The 27,500-nt window shown below is 34.4% G+C and overlaps 1 protein-coding gene across 3 annotated transcripts in view; it reads right to left on the reverse strand.

The window, feature by feature from the left end:
* The window catches only part of LOC136826658 (ankyrin-2-like), a 745,006-nt gene that overhangs the window by 8,794 nt on the left and 708,712 nt on the right, over positions 1–27,500 (reverse strand). Inside the window, exon 1 of one of the 3 annotated variants that reach the window (XM_067084013.1) lies at positions 7,308–7,452. The exons of the other annotated variants lie outside the window; for them this stretch is intronic. The gene's annotated coding sequence lies outside the window, so the exon portion shown is untranslated. Of the gene's footprint in view, positions 1–7,307; positions 7,453–27,500 lie in introns of those variants that run through there. 3 annotated transcript variants of the gene reach the window in all.

Below are 27,500 nucleotides of genomic sequence, written 5' to 3' on the forward strand. Positions count from 1 at the left end.
AGTCCGGCCGGCGAATGAACCAAGAATTTATTTCTGGTGAAGGAACATTTTCAGTATAATTTGGGATTCCACAATGGGCTGGATGCAAAGTAACCAACTGGTTCTTAGCCACGTAAAAAGTGTTGGGGCCTAAAAACAGCTGTTAATCAGCTCCTCAGTGGTCTGGTTAAACTAAGGTTACTTTTTTTTTTTGAAAAGTGTTGGTCTAAAAATAAAAAAATTAGCAGGTTACAACCTGGGTCAAAATTAGGAGCTACAAATCTAGGAAGATTGTGGGAAAAATAGTAATGATAATAATAATAGTAGGGTGAGAAAAAAGAAGATAACAAGAAAGTTGTACACTGTACTTCGGTTTTCTTTTTCACGATAATGCTTTTGAAGTCTACGGCAATATAGCATCAGATTTAAATGTAGTGATAGACTACTTGAAATTCGAAATAATGTAGCAAGGAAAAAGATACAATAGACTGAGATTTTTTTACTATATACAGATGTGCACGAGTATGCCATAAAATCATAAAATATAAAAAAATAACACTACAACCACTTAACTTAAATAATGGATCTAACCGTAGAAAATACACGTTCCGTAATCAGCAAGATTTCGTCGAGATGGTTAATACTACAGTAAAACCAAAACCGACTGGCAGGGCGGAGCGAAGGTAGATTAATACAGTAGTATCAAATATACGAAATTCATATTAAATAAATTGTATTAAACATGGAATTTTAAAGAATTCTATATAGGTTTGCCCCAGTTTTTTTTTGCATTTCTAAACTAAAAATTTTGTCTATTCCGTTTCCTTTACCACAAGATAACAAAAGCTTGTACGTATCTCAAATGCGGCACAGTTTTTGAAGAGCATTGCCAAAATGTACTATACGGTGAAGAAGTCTTCTAAACTCATTTAACCCAACATAACAATGGAGTGTCCCTTTAAAACACGTTTAATTGCCCAGGCAAAGGAAGTCTACTACAGCGTTTTCAAGTATTTTCAGCAGGAAAAAAAAAAAAACCTGACTTTCGATATATCAAGGTTGATGGATCGTTTGACTGCTGCAACAAGACAGAGTGAAAGAACTGTATTTTTGTTGCATCGAAAAGTTTAAGAAGATCACCAGCCAGTTTTTCATGAACCAATAAACCCCCGTTCAAAGACTGGTATTGCTTGTTGATTTCGGGAAATGTGTCTTACTTCGAATTGTAGTAAATCTTTATGCAAGAAATTATAGCTATATATACACAGTGAAATTATATATATATATATATATATATATATATATATATATATATATATATATATATATATATATATATATATATATATATATATATATATATATATATATATATATATATATAAATATATATATATATATATATATATATATATATATATAAATTTTGATACAATCAGAAAAGTTACAAACGTCATTTAATATCGATTCGCTCTACCTCGAAATAATATATTTTCATATATGTTACCGAAGGGAATTTTTTAGTTGATAATAAGTCCACCGTCGTGTGGCCGACTGGGTTAGTGCGTCCCTGAGTCCTGAGTCCTCGTCCGTCGCTGGTTGACCCACGGGACGGTTTTAAAAAATCGGTAACATATAGAAAATATATTATTATTGGATATTAGCTTTCTTGATTATATGAATCACGGTGATGTGATAAATAGTCATATATATATATATATATATATATATATATATATATATATATATATATATATATATATATATATATATATATATATATAAACTGATAGTAAATTTTGATTTCATGAAGTGTGTCTTACTTGAATTGTAGTATATTTTTATGCAAGATATTATAGCTATACAGCTATATATATACAGTATATATAAATATAGATATATATAGCTATATATATATATATATATATATATATATATATATATATATATATATATATATATATATATATATATATAATACTGATAGTAAATTTTCATTTTGGAAAGTATGTCTTACTTCGAACTGTAGTCAACCTTTATGCAAGAAATGACAGCTCTAAATCATAAGGCTATAGAGCTTGAAGTAAAAGGATAATTTTATCTTGTGTAACCCTAATATGCCTCTTAAAACCCAAGGAAGCATGTTTAGCCCTCAACTACGATAATGAAAGAAATATTTAATATAAATCAAGGCTCATTGAAATGAACAAAACAACTACAATTAGAGTCTAATGACAATGGAAATTTTATTTAATTGCAATAACTCGCTCCTTTGTACTTGAGTTAGAGGCTAATGAGCAAATGAAAAGAAATCTAGGCAGATAAATCTTGCTACATACGGGAGTGCAAAATCAAGATGATTGTGTTTGTGTGGCAGTCAGGGGTAATTAACCTCTGGGAATTGGCGCATGTGAATGCAAACCAGGTATGATAAAGATAATCATGAAGAGAGTTAGAGCATAGCAACATTCTCGATATATATATATATATATATATATATATATATATATATATATAATGTGTGTATAAATAATTGTATATATATAAATATATATATATACATATATATATATATATATATATATATATATATATATATATATATATATATATATAATTATTTATATATATATATATATATACATTTATATAATATATAAATATAGATATATATATATATATATATATATATATATATATATGTATATATATATATATATATAATACATTTATATATGTATGTATATACTGTATAAATATATATATATATATATATATATATATATATATATATATATATATATATATATATATATATATATATATATATATATATATATATGTATATATATATATATATATATATATATATATATATATATATATATATATATATATATATATATATATGAAGGCAAATAAAACTTTACAGGTAAAATGTTTGATAAATCCGTTGTTCATATCAAAATCCAAGATTTTTTTAATTATTCTGTTCTTTAATGAAAAGTCCGCAGTATTGAAATTAGTAGTGAAATTAAAACATATTTTCTTGAAATCTTCTTCCAGAAAAAATAACAAAAAAAAGAAAATGATTCACTATTTAAACACACACACACAGACACACACATACATGTAAAAACAAGTCGAGTGACAGATGCACATCGTGTCGACTTCTGGCGAACTTTCACAAGATTGGCCTTCAGCGTCTCCAAAGAGTCACCGAAGCTTGCACAGGAATTCCCTTCAGCTGATGGATCTTGAGTTATTTGCATATAATTATACTTCTATGCGCATCCATATAATTAGAAAAAGTGGTGAAGAATTACTCTAAACCCCTATCATCTACTGGACGTCACTGACATTCAAGGAATCCTCAAGACTTCCTGAAGACAGGAGCAGCCCCAGTGTAAACGAAAATGTCTCCAGAATCCAGACGCGTCATGTGTCAGATTAAAAAACCAGGGATAACTGTGTCTAACCTACGAAATGAACTCATGGAAAAATCTTAAGTCAATTTAGAACAGATAAAACGAAATGAAGAGAAAGACTCGTGGATGCTTTTTGGAAGAGAAAATTCTGCAAGATCAATAATACCGTTACTGGGCTAGTGAGCGAAGACGACACTGCTTTTAGCGAAGACGTGATTAACTTCCAGAAGAAGAGGAAACCATGACAATGTTGACGTAGGAGACCCAAGAAAGACGAGTTCTGTGTGGGTAATCATTCCTTGGCGATGGCGGTGGAGGCTTCTAACGTGCCCTAAGAGGTGCAGCAGCCTTTTACATATGTGAAATCGTTTCTTTTTTTCTGCTATCGTGTGCCTATTTCGCATATACTGCGGTGGCAACCTCTGGCGTGGCGTAAAAACCCGTAAGTTCCATGTCGACAAAATATGCGAAATGGGTTTTCCTTTCTGGATTGGTGTCCCCACCTTCTGAGGAGTGCAGTGTGGAAGGCGCTCTGGATTTGCTGTACTTCAGAGTGCGATTTGGAACGTTTTCCACCTACAGCCAAGGAGTGATTGCTTTTCATCAAGGAATGGTATGTTTCCTACGGTGAGCAGGAAACATGCGAAGGAATCAGCTGTTTTCTACATAAAAGTAGAGACGCCTTAGGATCTTGGCTAACTGATGGAGCTGAGAATGGGGAAGGGCCCATCCCTAGTAAAAATAAACCCCCATTTCGATGATGCTCTGTTGGCGAGGATGTTCCAGGGGTGAGATCACTTCTGATCGGCAAAGGCCGCAAATCTATCTATCTAACTATCCATATATACATATATATATATGTGTGCGTGTGTCTTAACTTCTCGATTTCTTCACACTTTTTTTTTAATATGCTTGTCCTTTCAATGCCCAAGATCTAAATGACGAACCAGATGAAGGATTTTTGATGCCTGTGGCAGGGATCGAACCCACTAGCGTCAGAATTTCTTCATTTTGGTTAATCATTTAGATTTTACGCTTTGTGGTAGCAAGTGTATTAAAAAAAGTGTCAAGAAATCGAGAAGCCAAGAGGGCATTTTGGTCATTACAATGGGCACGTCTTCTAACATTGCAATTTCAACAACAATTGGTTTTTAACTACTGTGGAACCAAATTTGAGTTGCAGGCGGAGCTAAAACAGATACCATATGGGAGAATGTTTTCAAGATTCATCTAGGGTGATACTGAGCCTTTTAATCCAAGACCTAGGTCTATGGCTTTCAATTTGATGATGCTTTGAGGTTTGAGTCTAAAGTTATATAGTCTTTTCATTGGTTTGGTTGTTCATTACACACACACACACACCATATATATAAATAATATATATATACATAATATATCTAGATATATAGAGAGCTATAATTTCGAAGTAAGACATACTTAGTAAAATCATCAAGCACTATCAGTTTTTTAATGATGGTTTATTGGTTCATGAAAGACAGGCCAAAATATAATTCTTTCACTTACTACTGTTGCAGCAGCAGTCATACGATCCATCAACCTTGACATATCAAAGGTCCGTCTTCATTTTTCTGCTGAAAATATTCGAAAGCACTGTAGACAACTTCTTCTCCGCCTGGGCAGTTAAATATGCTTGAAAGGGACACACCACTGTTTTGTTGGGGGTAAATGAAATTAAAATACTTTCCGTATTGTATAATTGGCAACGCTTTTCAAAATTATGCCACATTTGCGATACGCACAAGTTTTTTTTTGTTATCTTGTGTTAATGAAAATTCAATGGAAAAATTTTTGGTTGAGAAATAAAAAAAAAAAAAAAAAAATTGGGGCAAACAGGTATAAGAATTCTCTAAAAATCCATGTTCAGTACAATTTTTATACTATTAATTTCGTATATTTGACACTATTAATCCACCTTGCTTCGCTATGCCAATCGATTCTGGTTTTACTATAAAATGAGTGAGTTTTATAACTGAGAGAGAGAGAGAGAGAGAGAGAGAGAGAGAGAGAGAGAGAGAGAGAGAGAGAGAGAGAGAGAGAGAGAGAGAAAGAGATTTTTACGTAAAACTTAAGGTTACAATGACTTTGTTGCCACTGTAATTTTTTTTATAACAATGATAAATGCTCACATCTACGGCTGCTGAAATAAATTATAATCCCTCGAGGTAAAGTGAAATTGAGTAATCTTGTGTCAGTTTTCATTTTCCATAATTATGCAAAATTAATTCCATCCAAAAATTTGATGTAATCTTAATTCTTGGGTGAAATAAATTTCCCTAAAATAATCTTTGTCTTGAAAAAATTATTGTAATCTTGCTCGTATCGGTTCTCAAAACTTTTTAATAATTCTTGGGTGGAATAAACTTCCCTTTAATATTCTTTTTCTCTTGGAAAAAATTGTTGTAATCTTGAAAGTGTCGGTTTCCAAAACTTTGTAATAATAATTCTTGGGTGGAATAAATTTCCCTTTTGATCTTCTTTCCCAAACCCAGACACGACAGAAAACCAGACAAATACTGGAAAAGAAGTCTGACTGTTGCCAAGTGGCAGCGAATCCTTCTTACCCAACATTGATTGCTCGAGCCGAGGAATGCATCGTGCGGAATGAGAGACCGTTCTCTTCGTTTGCGACACGCAAGCTGGCCTCCTTATCTGCAGAAAACCTTTCCTGCGTCCTTTGTGTGTGCGACTCCACTCTCTGACCCCGTCTTTATTATCTGGCGAATTCTGTCATTATCATGCGACTGTGGGCTTCCTGACATTTGCTTTCGCTACGCACCAATAATGAGGCCCCTCATTTGACTGTTTGATTTACTGCGATTTTTCTGAGAGCTGGGTCAGCCACCACCATGGTGAAAAGGGGGAATCTTCTGAGACATATTAATAATTTTACTTTGCATTTTTCCTTCCTTTTATGTTTTGTTATTTTGCGTTCATTCATGGGCATTCATTTCTAATGACAACAACTAACAGCAGAGATAAACAACAATGAAAAACATGCTCTTGAAAAAATGCATGACATATGCATGACTGTAAACTTGATTATAAAAACTTTAAACTTTTGATGAAATTAGAGTATCTGAAACTAATAGTGTACCTTCATAAAGGGATGGCACAAATTATAATAAAACATAGGGACTGCCAAGCTTGAAAAAAAAATCACGATGAAATTTCAATAGAAAATTAATGATACACTAAACAAGGAGCATCAGTGGAAATTTAGTGGCCAGGAAACACGTGTGTGTGTGTGTGTGTGTGTGTGTGTGTGTATGTATGTATGTATGTATATATATGTATAATATACGTGCATACACGCATCTTAATCTCCACCCTAGTTGCAGTATACCACAGTTAATTAATCACCGTACATAATTCATTGCTTTTGACAACTGGTAACAATGATTTCTGGCGGAAACTGCCTAAATCGTCCGGCCACATACACAAACTCACACACAAACACACATACACACATGCATAATGTATACATATATATATATATATATATATATATATATATATATATATATATATACATATATATATACATATATGTGTGTATATTTAATTATATACACACCTATGTATATATATATATAAATTATTTATAAACACATAATAACAATATATATATATATATATATGTATATATATATATATATATATATATATATATATATATATATATATATATATATATATATATATATATATATATATATATATATATATATACATATATATATATAATTATATACACATATAAATGCACTCATTCGCAAAGAACAGACTGACTCAAAAGAACAACCTCGTTCAATACTTACGCCAGACGGTAGTCTCTCGTGATGTCAAGTGATCACAAAGGTCGCTAAGCTACTAACTAACCTGGTCTCGCCTCCTGGCGTGGACACAGTCACTGCCCTCGGTTCGTGGATATGTATAATATACTTATCGCGTGAACTGGGTAAGATGGCCGGTCAATACTCAAGATTTTGGAGCAAAGGTCAGGCACTCACGTCCGTGTGATATCCTGAGGGAGTGGATATTATAGTAAATAAGTACTATGATGTTGATTAGATATTGTTCGAAAATTAGATTTTTTTATATTTAATGAAGAAATTTTGTGAACTAAAACTGCTGATTTCTTTCAATTTCGAATATCTCGTGGACAGGGGTTTACCTCCTTTTTTTTTTCTCTTTATTCCACTATTACTAAAGTAATGTGTTACTACGACTAATAATAACATTGCTACTTTTATTTATAATGGTTTTAAGACTGCATATACCAAAATAGTATCTATGCAAATACAACCATCGACGCATACTTATGATTGATGTCCAACTCACAGACAAAGATGATATACGGAAATGGTAGAGAATAAGTATATACAGCTGTGTTTGAATACGATTCGATATAGCTTCCAAATATATGACAGTTTTACGTTGATGAAGTTAATAATTATCTACAGGGTAATTGCAAAGTAGAAAATTTTCATTATATGGTCAGCTAATACACACACACACACGCATATATATTATTATATATATTATATATATTTATATTATATATATACATACACATATACAACTACTGGTTATTAAAATTACACATGCATACATACATACATACATACATACATACATACATACATACATACATACATACATACATATACAGTATATAGATAGATAGATAGATAGATAGATAGATGATAGATACCATGAAGAATAATTCGAGTGATAAACCTTTCCTATAGTTTGCCATTACTACATGCTTTGCGATAATCCATTTTCTACTTACTGCTCCTGACTTTTATTAACAAGAACGCGCTTCAGAAATATGGCAAACTAAATGAGTGTAAATTAAGGTGGTTGTCACTTTCGTAAAACTGATAATGTATGACTGCAAGCCATATATGGATGTGTTATCTATGTACATACATACATACATGCACATGCACACACCATGTATATTTATATACACACACATATATATACATACATACATACATACATATATATATATATATATATATATATATATATATATATATATATATATATATATATATATGTACACACGTATGTAAGTGTGTACGTGCGTTTACTGCACACCTATACACGCAAAACAACATAAACAGTTATTGCAAATAATAAAAAGTTGCCGCAAGGGTGCCACATTACATAAAAGATTATAATGTTAAAACCTTATTATACTCTTTCCTTGACTTATGACTTTAAGCATCCATAACTCTGCCATGAAGAATATTGTAGGTTAGGGGTATGAAGATTGAAGACTAAAACATCTCAGGAGCTGAGATATGAACACAGAAACAAACTCTATGCAACGCAAGTAGCACGCACTAATGGAAAAGCCTTGCCAAAGTGGAAGCTTATTACTAAGTATAACTTACGAAAGATGGCCAAACAAGATATCTGTCGATCAGAGCCTAATTCCGAGTTACAGCTATTAAAGGAAGTACAGGCAACCTCTCGAACGATTTTTGTTTCCAAGAAAATAATAGCAGCACTGAATTTAATTGAATAAAGAATTTAGGCCAAAGGCCAAGCACTGGGACCTATGGGGTCATTCAGCGCTGAAACGGAAATTGACAGTAAAAGGTTTGAAAGGTGTAACAAGGGGAAAACCTCGCACTTGCACATGAATCAATTGGTAGAAGAGGGTGGAAAGTAAGATGGAAGAGAGAGAATATCAAAGGAGGTACAGTAAAAGGAATGAAAGGGGTTGCCGCTAGGGCCGAGGGCACACTGCGGAGAACCTCAAGTAATGCCTACAGTGCCACCGCATGAGGTGCACTGACGGCACTCCCCTCCTACGGAAAATAATAGCAGGAAGCTTCAGACATCCAAGCAGCACATTATTCCGGCAATGTGAAAGCAAAATGTGCAGCGGAAAACACATGAATGTGGATAACAAAAAAAAAAAAAAATAAGAGTGAGATTGAATTGGAAATGGAAAATTCTTTTGCACTGCAAGTGGAATAACCGATAAAATAAAAGAATCAGGATAATGCAACGGTCGGAACATTGCTTCTTTCTTTTGGGAGAGAGAGAGAGAGAGAGAGAGAGAGAGAGAGAGAGAGAGAGAGAGAGAGAGAGAGAGAGAGAGAGAATATAACAAAGAAACATGATATTCCTTCTACATTTACAACTTTTCTAAAGTTAGAAAAAAACACAAAAATGAAAATAATGAGAGAGAGAGAGAGAGAGAGAGAGAGAGAGAGAGAGAGAGAGAGAGAGAGCATATCACCACTGAAGCACAATGAAATAGTTAAATATCGAGAAGGGGTACAAGAGATATCATGTACAGAAGAAAAAAATTTCATCAGTTTTCCATTCAAGAAACAAGAAATAAAAATTATAAGAAAAAATAAACGGGGAAACGATGTATTCTCATCCAACAGCAACACCATGCAGTGACGTGACTCCGAGCCATGATGCGCTGGGTGTTGGCTGGGGAGAGAGAGAGAGAGAGAGAGAGAGAGAGAGAGAGAGAGAGAGAGAGAGAATGGGGTGGGGGGACTAGCGGATAAGCTGCATTCTGCCGTACATGAGCTGGGTAGAGCGTCATGCACACCAAATGCATATTGGCAGTTCACATGGCATTGTTTCTTACCTATTTTTTTTTTTTTTTTCGAAATATGCACAATGGGGTCGGCTGCGTTATTCAGCAGTTCTTGAATTTTTCAAGGCAATATTTTGGAAGGCTACGCCACGTGATGCGTAGTCATTCTCTTATATCGGAAAGAATAAAAAAAAACACCGTCATGAATATTTTGCCAACAACAATAACGACAACAACAACAACAACAACAACAGCTTCTACTACTATTTTTAGTGAGGCAATCGCCATTTCCTGTTATTATTACTGTCTTCAACATCATTATCATTGTCTCTGCTTACTATTGTGATTGGCGGGTAGTCTTCCCAAAGCAAGATTCTGGATGAAATAATGATAATGGTACTACGAAATCAGAGCAGGTATTCAGCGCCCTCCGTAGAACAGAAAACAGGAAAAGTATTCGAATGAAAATTGCATGCACACCATGGGCAGTAGTGCTCGATGAAGTCATCTTTCACGGTCTTCATCATTTCCATCATCGCTATTATGAATATTAATTATAATGTAAAAAACAAAGTTTTCTCCAAATGACTGTATTTATGAATATTAGTGACTATTCTTTTCCAAAAGCTGCTTTTTCGACATGAATGAACATAAAAAGCATTTGCAAGGACGAATTTCCCAAGATTTTCCAAACAGAATGGTCCCACATAAGAAGCAATAATTACAGGTATTATCTTTTTTGCTATAAAAAAAAACATACGTAACGCAACCTACGGAAATTTCACGTGGACACAGACAGGGATATCACATTACTTCCGAAAGTCAGATTGTTGAAGGTGAATGCCTCTTCTCAACCAGATCAACCATAAGCTGATACTTCGACAGTGGAATCAATCAATACCGAGTGAAAAACGAAAACGCGGCGACTTGAAGCGAGAGATAAGCGACCCAGAACGACTTTTACCGAGGCGATAAACGTCTCGGTTGACTCCGAAAGACGGGAATGCGTCTCCATTTGACATAACGTATGGAAGACCCCGAAATCCCTTTGGACGTCTATAAGGGCCGTTTACTTAAGACAAATTCCCAAAATGTTTCAGTCTCGGGGGGAAATGGCTGCCGATAACAGGAGGAGATAAGCATCGTATCTCCTTCGTAAAGACGGAATGAGAGTGAAAAATGCGACGATGACCCCACTCGAGAGAATGCGTGAAGACCAAGATTTTCTACACCGAATGAGTAATTGTTGTGTATCTTACTGTCGTTACTTGGAAGTTTTACCTACAGAAATTAAGTGGATAATACATCATAGACGTAAAGGCAAAAACCCGCATCAGACAGTTCACCGGCTGAGTTTTTTTCTATCGGACATCAGTCATATTGAGTATGAAACTTTCATTAGAGAGAGAGAGAGAGAGAGAGAGAGAGAGAGAGAGAGAGAGAGAGAGAGAGAGAGAGAGAGAATGAAATTAAATACCTATTTCAAACAAAATTTTACTTTAATACTTTCTTCACATTCTTTTAAATGTAACATGACTAGATCCTGATGAAGGAATTCGCAGGGTTCACTTTCGACAAATAGGTTTTATGTTAGCTGAAACCAAATCAGAGCAATATAGAAATAATATGCATACATGATTATACAAATGTAACGCTTTCTGTAATCAAAAAGATAGACTGAACCCCTCGTAGCTATGGTTATCGTCATATTCAATGATCCCACACAGGTACATGTGTGTGTATGTATATATATATATATATATATATATATATATATATATATATATATATATATATATATATATATATATATATAATGTAAGTATGTATGTATAACTGAAAACGAAAATATGGAACGTGATGAATACATAAATTAGAGCAAATGCCAAGAAGGAAAGTGAAACAACGGAGTGGTGCTAGGCCTTTCGACTTACTGTCCTTTACTTAGCATTTGCCTTTATATATATATATATATATATATATATATATATATATATATATATATATATATATATATATATATATATATATATATATATATATATTATATATATATATATATATATATATATATATATATATATATATATATATATATATATATATATATATATATATGTGTGTGTGTGTGTGTGTGAGTGTGCGTGTGTGTACCCACGTGCAGTAAATGTAAAGAATGGAATCTTCTTGTTTTGAGTTTATAAAGAATAGTTATTATTCACTGAATAATTCTCCTACTGCTTGGAAAAAAACCATAGAAATCTGAAGCTAAAGTTTACACAGCATTTTAAATAGTCTTTTTTTTTTTTTTTTATAAATAACAGTCTCATAACATTAAAAGGCTTTGTGGAGCTGTAAACACAAACCATCAAAAGAATGAGATTGAAAAAAATGCTATATTCATTTTTATTTTCCACTTATTCTGTTCTTAAGATTCGTTCAACCAAGATCATGCTCTTTGGTTAAGATTTCACCCTAAAAGACATTAATCAAGCCTCCTTGGTTAATTATGCCAACAACATATGGATGGCCTATTGTGTGACACAGATCTATGCTACTTACCTCAAAACAAGTCTGAAATTCTTTATTAGTATTATCTTAACTCTTCAAAAGGAGCAAACATTCATATAAATGCCTAAAGGACCGTTATCTACATAGCAAGCTTTCGTAGGATAGAAGTTCCACGTGTGAAGGATAGAAAATAAGGAAAGGACTAACAAATATCTAGAAATATTCAGAAGAACTAATGCAGTATTACGTGGTGCCATCAGTTCATGAAAATCTGTTTCATTATTATTGTAAGGCAGCCCATTTCATAGTTTTCCAGTAAAATGAAGGAAAACTTCTGGTTAATTTTGTTTCAGTGGTGTTGATTCCAAGAATGCTAACTCTTAGTGCTTGACAATCTTTATTGTTTATTTCCGCCTCATATAAAGAGAGGTAGCAAGATTGGGAGTAAAGTGACGGGAATACGTCCCTTCAAAATGTGGCTGTCAATACCGGCCATTAAATATGTTCCTTCAAAATGTGGCTATCAATACTGGCCCTAAAATATACTCCTTCAAAAAGTGGTTATTAATACTGGCCCTAAAATATGCTCCTTCAAAATGTGGCTAACAATACTGGCCCTAAAATTTGCTCCTTCAAAATATGGGCATCAATACTGGCCCTAAAATATGCTCCTTCGAAATGTGGCTACAAATACTGGCTTTTATTGCTGCCAACATCGGAAATGTTTCATGTTCAGACGACGTTTCTTGTTTTGCAGACTTCCTGGTCTGAAGAGCAATGAAACATTGAACCATTTCGTTTTTTTCCAACAAAACAAAGAGTTTCATGATTTACTCAACCAGCTTACCTTTAAGGATTAATAAAAAAATGGCTATTAACTGAAGTGTTTCCTAATTGGTTGCCAGCTTTGTAGTTTTTCTCCACAGAAGAAAAAAGCTAAATAAAAATTGCTAAGTCTTGAATGCATCAGAATTTCATGCTTTGTACAGGACATCGTCCAAAAATATATATATATATATATATATATATATATATATATATATATATATATATATATATATATATATATATATATATATATATATATATATATATATATATATATATATATATATATACAGTATATATATATTATATATAAATATATATATATATATATATATATATATATATATATATATATATGTATATATATACATATATATATACAGTATATATATATATATATATATATATATATATACATATATATATACAGTATAAATATATATACAGTATATATATATATATATATATATATATATATATATATATATATATATATATATATATATATATATATATATATATATATATATATATATATATATATATATATATATATATATATATATATATATATATATATATCACTGGGAATTCGATTAGCGAAGTTGATTAAAGTTCAGTCTGATCAGTAATTGAATGGGATACAACAAAGAAGTACCAGAGACCACCGACATACAAGTCCTCCAACGTTCCTGAACAAGGCGTGGGACTAGCAACCTCATCCCAAAATTAATGCTGAAAATCAGAAGGGTAGCAGCCCATGGTACTATTCCGTCCTCGAGAAAAAGGTTTTGGGGATAAATACATAAAAAAATATTCATACATATAAATGTGTGAATGTATACATATATCAGTGTGAATACATGTGTATATATATATATATATATATATATATATATATATATATATATATATATATATATATATATATATTATTTGACGCATCATTCACAGTCGTATTTGATTTTAATAAATTGGTATATGTATACATTCACACACATATTTATATTTTCAATTATTCGTACAAAGCTTATGGTAGTGAATATATTTTGCATAATAGTACTTTACACAATATTACAACAAGTAAGGAAATGAGCCGAAATGTCTTCGGCGCAATCGAGTTTTCTGTACAGCGTATACTGCGGTATGAAACTCCAAGTCAAGGCCCATGAAACTTAGCTGCGGGCCATGAAACTTTCAGCCACGGCCCGGTGGTGGCCTCTGTTGCTGGCACCTATAGCGGTGCCAGACGCACGATTATGGTTAACTTTAACCTTAAATAAAATAAAAACTACTGAGGTTAGAGGGCAGCAATTTGGTATGTTTGACGATTGGAGGGTGGATGATCAGCGTACCAATTTGCAGCCCTCTAGCCTTAGCAGTTTTTAAGATCTGTGGGCGGCCAGAAAACGTGCGGACGGACAGACAAAATTTAATAACCATCTCAATGGTTTTACTTTACAGAAAACTAAAAAGCCACTAAAAAATAAGGAGACGAATCTGAGCCATATGAAACCTAATGAGATTAAACAAGGAAAATGATTCCAATGAACTTATTATAAAAGGCGTTAGAAAAGCAAATACGCAAAAGAAGAAAGAGAGACAGTGAGTGAGTGAGGGAGAGAAGAAACGAATGACAGAAAAAGGGAAAATAAGGCCAGTCTCACCTCCATTCAGCAGCGTCCCTGGAAGTCGGTTTTTGCGAATTTATGAGCCAGCTTTCTCTTTTTGCAGCCGGCTTGAATATATTGCAATGTGAAAGGAGAGAGAGAGAGAGAGAGAGAGAGAGAGAGAGAGAGAGAGAGAGAGAGAGAGAGAGAGAGAGAGAGAGAGAGAGAGAGAGAGGGTGCTAATATAAAAGCCATAAATCTATTTGATAAAACTATATTTTTCACTTAAAATGGAAAAATACTAACACTGATTTTCTAATGAGATCCGGCTTGAATTGGGCAATGGTACTTTTCTCGAATTCTTCTCAGTCTAAAAAAGAACACAACAACAACAACAACAACAACAACAACAACAACAACAACAACAACAATAATAATAATAATAATAATAATAATAATAATAATAGAGAGCAGCAACACAAACAAAGGGACCTGAAAGGGTCATTTCCCTTGTCCAGGAAAACAAAATTACAAGAGCTTGTTTCCTTGTGTGAAACATAACGCTGGCTGGAGTGTAAATTGCATTAAAGATTGATGTGAAGAAAATAAAACGGGAAATGTAGTTATGAGAGAGAGAGAGAGAGAGAGAGAGAGAGAGAGAGAGAGAGAGAGAGAGAGAGAGAGTGTCTTTTATTACTTAATCAGTCCGTACATCTTTTCTACACTCTCTATCTAGTTACTTGTCACTGATTATAGAATATAATTTTTTTTCTTCTCCATTACCATCTTTTCTCCTTATTTCTTCTGAAAATGGCATTTTATCCTGTAATTAAAATCAATATAAGAACAAAAACTAGTAACAATAAGATCTGTACACGGCCTGCTTGCCTTCTGTCACATAAGATTACTTATATTTGTTTTGTGACTCAACCTAGTCTATAAAATGCAAATTTCCTCTACCAGGTATCAGTCCTCTTGGCAATGAATAAATAGGACGAAACTGGTCAGAATTCATACTATTTGTCTGATCTTTCCCCCTTTTTGCATTTTAATTTAAATACCACGTGTTCCTGTGAGTTTAGGCATGATAACGAAAAGTAATTTCAACGAGCAGATGATCATTAGCACCTTTACTTCGGAGTAAAAGTTCGACTTCCTCTCGAATGTCTCTCAAAATATTGAAAGAAGTTGAAAAAACCACATGCAGAAACAAAAAAAAAATATATACTGTAAAGAGAACCGATATATATTATAAAAAAGGTAAAGAAAATCATAAAAATAACCCAAGATTAAAAAGTGAGAGACAAAATGTTTTAAAACATGTTTTGGGGAACAAATACATTTCTCAATTTAGTTTTCTAAAAACAGACTTTCCTCTTCTTAATTCTTCAAGAGAGCTAGGTTTGGGTGGGGTCTGAAATCTTCAAGACGGAAGGAGAAGTTGTTAATTCTTCTGTTACCTTTTAGTTTTCTGTAAAAGAAAAGTGTTGAGATGACTTTATCTGTCCACACTTTTTCTGTCTGCCCTCATATCTTAAAAACTACTGAGGCTAGAGGGCTGCAAATTGATATGTTGATCATGCACTCTCCAATCATCAAACATACCAAATAGCAGCCCGCTAGCCTCAGTAGTTTTTATTTTATTTAAGGTTAAAGTTAGCCATGATTGTTCATCTGGCAATGCTATAGAATAGGCCACCACCGGGCCGAGGCAGAAAGTTTCATGGGCGTCGGCTCATACAGCATTATACGCTGTACAGAAAAATCGATTGCGTTGAAAAAACTTTGGCGCATATTTTACTTGTTTAATGTTTGTTGTGTGTTGCTTGCAATATACAACACTTAAATCTATCATGTTATGAATAATTCCACTTGGGAATTCCATAAGTAATGATATAGTAATCCTTCAATTATCCGGATTAACAGAGCCAAGGTCCCGTCGGATTATGAGGAAATCCAGATAACTGCCAGTAAAAAAATCTAGGGTGTTCAAGGGCAACTCCATACACTTCCTCATCTAACCTTGTCAATACCACATAACTGTAAGCAATCAGTATGCTAATAAAGAACAACCATCAAACTTTAAACTGAAAACTTTATGCACGAGGCAATTATCTACATTTTCCCCCCATATTTCTAGCAAAATATACTGCATAAATACACTTTGAAAATAAATTCAACCCCTTCTTTTTCTCTCTCTCATAAATGACACAGTTCATTAGGCAGGTAGCCTACCTGTGTTTATCCACAGCCTACCATGGTTTTATGACCATTCATGTATTTTTATACAGCAACTTTCTTATCAGTTGTTATCATATTGTATAACCATACATGAGATACAAAATGTGTGTGTGAACTAATTACCTAGGCTACCCTAGCTGTAACACTCACAGTATCCAGTTGCAGAGGTCAAATAGGCCATTACAGCTGTATTTAAGATAAAGATAATGGTAATGAAACACTTATTTTACTTAGAGAATCCATTTATATTGTATCCTTTTCTTGTTACATCTTCATTGTGATATGTGAAAAAAAAAAATCATCCTGCCATTTGTACTGTTTATGTTCTCAGAATCAGCTGATTGAGCCTACTAGTGAAAGAATTAGATTTAAGTTGCTAAAAGAAGCGAATGTATTAATGGAATTATTATTTTTATTTTTGTGCATAAATGTAAAATGGGTATACAAAGGTAAACTAACATACTTTATGTTACAGTAAAACGCCTCAAAACTGCATAACAGCGGTTTCCTAATTTGTCTCTTTATATCATACTCGATGTGTTTATGTCAGTTCTTTGGTAAGTGGTTGTTAATTATAAGAGATGGTTATGAAATGTAACATAAGCCATAAGTTTGGTAATCTTCTTTGAAAGCCTAGCCTATTACAATCCATCAAAAATAAAATTCGTTCGGTTTGTAATACAGGGTTTGTGCAATACTTTACTAAACTCTCTGTTTACATCTTTAGTGCTTATGGTATTTTTCGATGACGAGTATTTAAAGCAAATTCATTTTCAGAACACTACGAAAAAGTTATTGGAATTAATGAGTGAGTGCATACGTATGTACCCATGCATAAATTATAAATAAAATACTGAAGGAGTGGTGTGTGTTACCGTATTAGGCTTCGATGTAAACAACCCCAGTTGTTGTTCTCTCTCTCTCTCTCTCTCTCTCTCTCTCTCTCTCTCTCTCTCTCTCTCTCTCTCTCTCTCTCTCTCTCTCTCTCTCTCTCGCATCTAAGCACTGTACATACCCATTAATGAAATATGAATTACTGTATTATAAACATAAAAGCACGAAACTAAACAAACTCCAGGAAGTTCACGACAACATTGAATGAATGCGTACATATGTAGGTATGTGATGCCACTTATTTTTGCTTTGCTTGATTCACTGTACCGTATTTCATTACATGTTTGGTTGACTCTAAATATAATTATCACATATATCATAACAGTACACAAGGGAATATTTATCACTGTTGATATTTCATCTCGAATCACTGTAAAATTATTAAAATACGAATTTCATATGTAGGCAAGACAAAACCAAACAAGCTGTAGCAAATTCACAGACACCATCGAATGAGTGGTTGCATATGTACATACCCTATGCACACGATTACATTTATCTTTTGGTTTGAAAAAAAAAAATTTAGAAAATACAATAAAAAATAATCGATAATACTTTAGCATAAAATACAAATAAAAAATTAAAGAAGTGTGTGTGTGTGTGTTACTGTACTTAGGCTTCCATGTAAACATACCTCAGTTATTGTTCTCTCTCCATCTTTTAACACTGCCCCTCTTATCCCATGGGGCCCAGCTATCCGACCAACACCATCCACCGTGGAAACTTCTCGAGGCCTCTCCCACCCCCTCAAAAACCCTTTCTCAGTTGGTTTGAGTGTAAGCAGTATTACCAACATTCTCGTGAGGCCACACAGTATTACCAATAATCGGAGGGTGGATTTTTCAAATATTTTCAAGCTTATATATATATATATATATATATATATATATATATATATATATATATATATATATATATATATATATATATATAATCATATATGTTGGTGGCCTCGGTCCCTGGTCTGGGCGTGTCAGATAATATTGAGTTCCGGATAATGGCGATACGGATATTGTCTGTACTAAAGCACAGACAATAACTTATTCATTTCTGATCAGAAGACAAAATGCATAAAAAAGTAAAAATCACGTATGTACACTAGCAAACATACGTGTATGTGTGTGTGTATTGAAATAATGTGTATGTAGATAACTATATATGTGAACTACTCACAAAATACTAGATGGAGCAAATATATAAATAAAAAAGCGTAAAAATAAAGCTGATACAAAACTCAAATAAATAAAAAAACAAACAGAGACAATACTGTGAATCAAGCTTTTACTTTTACCAGTTTCTTTATAAACACAGTCAGCCCATGCTATAACGGCATAAAACATCGACCTTCCAGTTGGAAAAGAATGATATGCCTTTTGTATTAATTTCGGATCTAACACACAGTTAACCAGCTTGATTTGATCTCATTCAGAATTTGATCATAATTTCTTCCCGTGCACACGCATGCGCACGAGCACGTAAATAAAAAAGGAAAGAAAGGGAAAGATGATAAGTTTCCAAGTTTTCCGACAAGTTTTCCCATATTAGAGGGAAATAAGCCCTGAACTGATCTGGTGATCATCCATAACAGGAACCTTCACTTTGACGAAGGCTGTTTAATTTTCAGGAAAAACCCACTCAAATAAAGTTGGGGAAAAATAAGAATTTCTTCGTCACCCCAGGTCGTATAAATTAACGATACGTCAGGGTGAATTTCCTTCATTGCCTTCTGATGATATTTAGTTAAGTTTTTAAGTTTGTATCCTTGCGAGGGTATTTCTTCGCATTTAAATTCAGTCAGTTTGCAGGCCTTACTATTCAGCCACTAAAAAGAAAAAAAAAAATAACTGAAAAAAAAGAATATAGGTGCAGTGAATACTCTAATTCTATTTCTTTTTTATCCATTTCATCAAAGCCTAGTGGGTAAGGTGTTTTGGGGGGGGGTGAGAATGGGAACGGGGCAGGAACAAGGGGGTAGGAAGGATGGCAGCGTTTTTATTTCTTTAAGGTTAACCATACCGACACAACCTAAATAAGCTTATTCTGTTTCATCAAGAATTTCAATTACGACATTAAATTTTGTGACAGAATCTATTCTTGCTATGAATTACAAAACATTTTTGTGTTTCCTTGAAATAAATCAGGAATTCTTTATATTTCAGGCGATTCCTTCAGGTATTGTAAACTATGCCTAAAGATCACTAGGAAGTCCATTATTAAAATTAAATTCTTGTTATAACGGCTGGGGCCTTCATCGAGTGAAGGCGAATGGCTGCAAAGTGTTATTCAAGTTCGTTCTTAAATTCATCAGATCCTCACGAGGCCTTCTTTCTGCTCGCAGAGGGTTTAAAGAAGTCACTTAGATTCAAAGCAACGCATTCAAGCAAACTCTCTATTCCACTAAGAGGAGGCTTTTGTGCGAAATCAGTATGCACCAAGCATCCACTTCCTTTCTCTCTCTCTCTCTCTCTCTCTCTCTCTCTCTCTCTCTCTCTCTCTCTTAGTTAGGAGAGTTATTGCGTGCCAGTGGAAAGCGGATGAGCAGCTTATTATGCATTCACTCTTAAGTTTGGGGTTGCGTAGACCTTCAAAGGAATAATTTGCATGCCATCTTCTTTTTCTTCATGTTCCTCCTCGCTTCTTGTCTTTCCTCCTCCCTTATTCTTCTTCATCTTCTTCTTCTGGCTTCTCGCTATCCTCCTCCTGCTGCCTCACCCTCCCACTTTTGGGTTCGGCCAACAGATGCTCCTTCCGGCCCGTGGACAGAAATCTGCATCTCGTTCTCTCCTCAGCTTTGCTGGAGGTGATTCACATCGTTTTCTGGAATGGAGGCGAGTGCGGAGAATATCCCAGCAAAAGGCGGAGGAATGCGGAGAACGCGCGGAGGGAGAGAGAGAGAGAGAGAGAGAGAGAGAGAGAGAGAGAGAGAGAGAGAGAGAGAGAGAGAGAGAGAGAGAGTGGAGATCAAATGACGAGAGGGACTGGGGAGGCTCGTTACCCTAGTAAATACTCTCTCTCCAATGCCTTCTTCTTTTTCCACCGTGACGGGCAGCGATTCCTGAGACCGTGGAACATTTCCTTACCAGTAGATTGGGTAAGTATTTTTTCTAGGGTAATTTTCAAATAGTGGAAAGAAACGTGCAAGGCATAAAAAAAACAGTAAAAAGTTACCTATTGCTTCTCTAAAGTAAGTATTATTCGATGCTGTAGTGCATACTGTAATCAGAGAAGTGATATTGAGGTAAGTAACATTGGAGTCTGCTTTAATCACGAGCCACCTGAAGTTGTTATACATGACAATCCCTACTGATAAATAAGAATTTGATTTACAAAACTCAAGCTGCTGAAGATATGTATTTTCTCTATTACTTATTGCATTCAAACAGATTTATTTCTAATTAGTTATCTCACCTTGTCTTTCTTGGGGGACGAGCCTGAAATGTTGTGAACAAAACTGCATATGAACATCGTTGCTTAAGTACTACTTTACAGACGGTGATAAATTTTACAGGTCTAAAAGGAACGCGCAAATTAACAGAAAATGAATTTAATTTTAAACTTGGAATCCGAGTATTTTGTCTGGAATGTTCCAGTCAGATTCCTACGAAAGCTTGACTGCCCTGTCAAGTTTGATTTCGAGTTTCTAAAACGATTTTAGAATGTATTTCTAGAACGACCACTGATTTCAATTTGAGTAAGCTTTCCATAATGCGAAATGAAATTGTTAAAATTTTATTTCGGCCGCCCTACACTGAAGAGCTGCAAAAAAATGCATGCATTTATATATATATATATATATATATATATATATATATATATATATATATATATATATATATATATATATATATATATATATATATATATATATATATATATATATAAATATACACATACAAACATACATACATACATACACACATTCATATTATATATATATATATATATATATATATATATATATATATATATATATATATATATATATATATATATATACATATACACAATCCTCCTCTGTTCAGTTGTTTATCGCCTTAGGTACGTTATTTGTTTTTATGAAATTCTTTCAGTCACTGCCCGTCCTTTGCGAGGATAAGGTACAGAATGGCCATACTATCTTAGTGTTTTATATAATTTTCCTGTTTTTAGAATTTTACAAATATTTTGTACATAATTTTAATGTTTAGTATATTTTCCTGTTTTAAGATGTTTATAAACTATTGTCGAATTTTTTACACGCTGATGTTCATTGAATTTTATCAAATATTGCGTAATTTTTATGGTTTATGCAATGCTTAGTTTTAATGTTCGCGTTTGTAGTTTTATTCTAGCCTTGAGGATGCGACCATGACTCGTGAAACGTTGGCAAAATAAATGTACCCGATTACGATGCCTTTCCCTATGGTTCCCCCTGATGAGATATACATAGTTATATGTAACAAGATTCCTTCCACCCAATTGGTGGCGACTCCCGAAAAAAAAAAAAAAAAAGGACACTGGCCATTGCAGCGTTCAGACTTTCGGTATTGAATCATGGATGAACCCAATGTGCAGAAAATTTCAAGAAAAATAGCCGCTTCCTACAAGTACACAAAAGACTCATACACTCACTACCCATTCCGCATCGCTCTTGCTTGTACTTTTGTATTTTCTGTGCATTATGGAACTAGATTTTAACTACCTCTTCGACTCCATCTGTCTGCTAAGTTAAGTATACCTTAGTTTAACCAGACCACTGAGCTGATTAACAGCTCTCCTAGGGCTGGCCCGAAGGATTAGATTTATTTTACGTGGCTAAGAACCAATTGGCTACCTAGCAACGGAACCTACAGCTTATTGTGGAATCCAAACCACATTATAACAAGAAATGAATTTCTATCACCAGAAATAAATTTCTCTAATTTTTCATTGGCCGGTCGGAGAATCGAACGCGGGCCCAGCAGAGTGCTAGCCGAGAACGATACCCACCCGTCCAATGAGGAACTTCCATCTGTCTGCTACTTTCTAGGTTCTCCTTCCTCCTAAAAATTCTCAGTTGTACAAACGTTTCATCAACCCACTATCCTCCATTCTTCCCACATGACGTAACCACCTCAAAACCCTCTTGAGTGACTGTCAAGTTTATTATCCCTCCTAAGTGATTTTTGTTAAGATATTTTTTCCTTTTAAGTTAATATTTGTAAATGTTTCTGTCCTCCTCCGTGAAATATCAAAATTTTTGCTCTCTCATTGACTGACGGTCATATCTTTTTTGTCCCTTCAAAGAGACTTTTCTTAAAGATGCATGTTACTCGTGAGTGAATTTTTAAAGCTCATAAGGTATCCTCCCATCTCATCGACAATATCAGTAACAATAATTTACCTAATTCCTAGCATATAAATTATTGGCTAAGTAATGAAACTACTCAAAAAAAAAAAAAAAAAAAAAGACAGCACAGAAAACGGGCCGCGAAAAAGGGGGAGCCCTCGGCCAAAGGTATCGGGAGCCACATTAATATCCATCTGGACTTCTCCAGGAAATGGATGCCGGGAAACAAGGCCATTTTCAGTTCCATTTCTTTTAGGGGCCGAAAGAAAAATCTTTTTTAAAACGTTCCGGCTGGAAGTTAACATTAGGTTTTGGTTTCCTCTTCTGCTTTCCTTCCTTCTTCTTCTTCTTCTTCTTACAATAACCCCCGTGCTTTTAACACCTTTGTTTCTGCCTGAAGTTGGGGGAAATAACGAAGAGCAATTACGTGCCGAGGAGTGTTTTCCTCTCTGTTAAGAGCTTCTTCGTAATTGTGGGGATTCTTTGTTTTGATATTATAAATCTAAAGACTATTTGTGGCACAACATAACGTGGCGGCGAGAAAGAAAAACATAACAATTTGTCCTGAACATTGGTGACCTTGAAACTTTGCCATATTGTTTTGTCAAATACTTTTAATTAACAAAAATAAAACTTCTTCATATTTACATCAAAGTCATATGAGTAATGTCCCGAATATTATAGTAAAGTTTTTAGCAATCTTGGATGGGACTACCATGAACCTTTTCTCCGAAATCTGTTAAAATGATTGACAATCTGGCCTGTATCAGAGGAACCACCCACAACACAGAGATATCCTCGGGGAAATTAACGATTAATTGCATTGAGGAAAGAGTTATGACTGCTCGAGAGGATTAGGGACTCTCACTAGGGGAGGGAGAGGGGGGGAGAAGGACCAGACAGGACAAAGAAAATGAGAGAGAGAGAGAGAGAGAGAGAGAGAGAGAGAGAGAGAGAGAGAGAGAGAGAGAGAGAGAGGAGGCAAAATTCCTACAGACATTTGCTCTGGAGAAAAATGAACCTCTGGGGAAAATACGCCCGAACGGGAACCTGACCTCTGGATTACGTGCCTGGAATCCTCCTGCTCTTCTCAATAGTCTTCCCTTAAATGCAGTAATAGAAAACGACCTTGTTTATACAGGGACAAGACGCTACCACTGTCCAATTGTGTGATAAATTCAAAGAAAAAGAGGATAAATTAAATACATTCTTCAAGCGATTTATCCGATACAGAAGACGAAAAAAATTAATAAAATACATTCTTCATCTGATACATCCCCATACTTATGACAGCACAGGGCACGAAATGCTGAGATGCCTGTTGCAAGCACCATTTACATTACAGCATGTTTCTCATTCCATTAATGAAAATAGTTCTTGAAAATGTCGAGACCCTAATGAGATTCTTAGACATTGTCAAAGAAAGATGGAAAGGTGTTTCTCTCTGATTTTACCTGATTCGCTCGCTATTTCATGTATATAATATATTCTTTTAATACGATGTTAAAATAGGTAGTCCCTCATGTTTAAAAAACAAGAATATAGTAGCCTTCGCCTTCCACTGACGTCCTTCGAACGAAAGGTATTTCCAGGCCCTTTATCTATTTAGCGAGGGATCACTCAGCCTTCCATTACGGTTTCCAGCCTATCGCTCTTAACAAACGGCCGAGGACTCTCCCCTCGGAGGATTCCAGACCGTATCCCCGATGCCGAAATTTAATGAAGGTCGTATAATATTGTGATATAAATCTTCCGTCTGCGAACGGCTTCGAAATTCAAAATGGAATATAATTCAGAAATGACTGAGAGAGAGAGAGAGAGAGAGAGAGAGAGAGAGAGAGAGAGAGAGAGAGAGAGAGAGATTTCAGAAGTGAATTCAGTACGAAAACCCCTTTTGGAGAGAGCTTACGTGGCTTATTGTAGGTCGGAAATTGATAAATGGGTGAAATATATATATATATATATATATATATATATATATATATATATATATATATATATATATATATATATATATATATATATATATATATATATATATATATATTATATATTGTTTGTGTATTTGTGCGTGTTAGCGTGTTAAGGAGTACGAACAAATCTACAACGTTAATTGATAATATAACAAAATGATATCATTAAAATATTCTCTGTTGTTTACTTTGCGTTCATTATAATATTTTGTTTTTCTGGTTTGTGGATGAAATTAAGATAAAATTTTCTTATTATTGCCAACATTCCTGTATCTCTTTTTTTCTCTCTCTCTCTCTCTCCCTCTCCCTCTCTGTGTATGTGTGTGTGTACACGTGTTACTAACAATTCATAATTGTGACTCGGATACCTAATACCAAAAAAGTAGTGTATTGAAAAACAAACAACCTTTTGTATTCTCTTCTCATTCCGGAACACCAACCAAAGAACTTACGAATTATGAAATGTGCTGTTACTCCATGGAAAAAAAGTAATAAAAAAACCACGCAACCCGTTCCCTCTCGAGGGAAGAACTGTTATTGCACGGTACTTTATGCCCACTGCAAAATGTTATTCATTTTTCATTTTGATTGCCTCCATTCTCTATTCTAGATCTCCCCTTTGTGGTTTCCAAAGAGAGCAGTTTTGTCATTCATTTTCTGAATTTAGTATTGCCTGCGTTCGGTTCTGACCCAAAAAGGTCAGTTATTTTATGCGAGTTTTATTCGCTCGTAGAATACGGTAACCGCGCGGTGCCTGGAATAAGCAAGACCCATTAATTTTTAAGCTCGAGTCTTATTTCCATGTTGCCTTACCATGAATGGGAAAAGAGTCAGGCGTCCTGTATATCAAAACAAGCCGACGGATGCTCAGATGTTTGAGCACAGACTGCACCAGCGCCTCGATAAAATTCATTGTGCAGATAGTACTGAATGTATTGCGAGTTTTTATATGCGAATTTATAAACATGAAGATTGACTAGTCTCTCCCAGGAACGAACAAAATGCGTTTCAGTTATAATGCTTTACTAAAGTATGTAAATAGCAATTCTTATTTTTTGAAATTCTCATCCGTAATCGAGCAATCCCAGCGTTGTTTAGTGCCAGAAGGTTGATACGACACGTGGTGACCTGTTATGCGTTGAGATATTGCCTGAAGGGAGAGAGACTCCGCCAAAATGGCGGCAAGAATCGAACCAACAATAATACACAGCACCTGAAGCAGAAATAAGTGACCTAGGAGAATGGGAGAATGGTCAGGTCAGAGTCGTTGGACACTGATTCCTGTACAATAGACGTCGAGAAGGGAAAGAGAGCGCAAAGTATTCGTAAATTATTAGAAATATACCTAAGAGTTGCGGCGGAGGCAAATACAAATATTCAGTGATATTACTAAACAAGTAAAAAATGCTGCGATGTTTCTTCGGCGCAATCGAGCTTTCTGTAGAGCCGCTACAGCGTATAATCAAGGCCACCGAAAATAGATCCATCTTTCGGTGGTCTCGGTATAATGCTGTATGAGACGCGGCCCATGAACCTTTAACCACGGCGGCCCAGTGGTGGCCTATCCTATATTGTTGCCAGAAGCACGATTATAGATACTTTAATCTTAAATGAAATAAAAACTCCTGAGGCTAGAGGGCTGCAATTTGGTATGTTTGATGATTGGAAGAAGGATGATCAACATACCACTTTGCAGCCCTCTAGCCTCAGTAGTTTTTAAGATCTGCGGGCGGACAGAAAAAGTGCGGACGGACAGACAAAGCCAGCACAACAGTTTTCTATTACAGAAAACTAAAAAAGCATATACAAAACATATTAAAAGCAGTTGCCTTTTCAAAAACTATGTGACCCCCACAATCATTTTCCCCAACCAAATCGAATAACTTGAAGGGGGAGGTGACACAGAACTATAAGATTTATGAGTCTCCATCAACTCAATTTTCATCATTATTCTGCGGGTTCATTTACTCCACGGAATGACGCCTACATAGCCATTGGCAACTACAGGCTCTGTAATTCTTGCTTGCGCAAGCACGTCAAAGGCTTCAGTTTGATGGACACTGCAGTGGGTCGAACACCATAGAGCGGTGGTGCTCGATAAGCCATTCATTCATATTATCTTCTCTT

Source organism: Macrobrachium rosenbergii, chromosome 41, assembly GCF_040412425.1.
Source record: "Macrobrachium rosenbergii isolate ZJJX-2024 chromosome 41, ASM4041242v1, whole genome shotgun sequence".
Lineage (NCBI taxonomy): Eukaryota > Metazoa > Arthropoda > Malacostraca > Decapoda > Palaemonidae > Macrobrachium > Macrobrachium rosenbergii.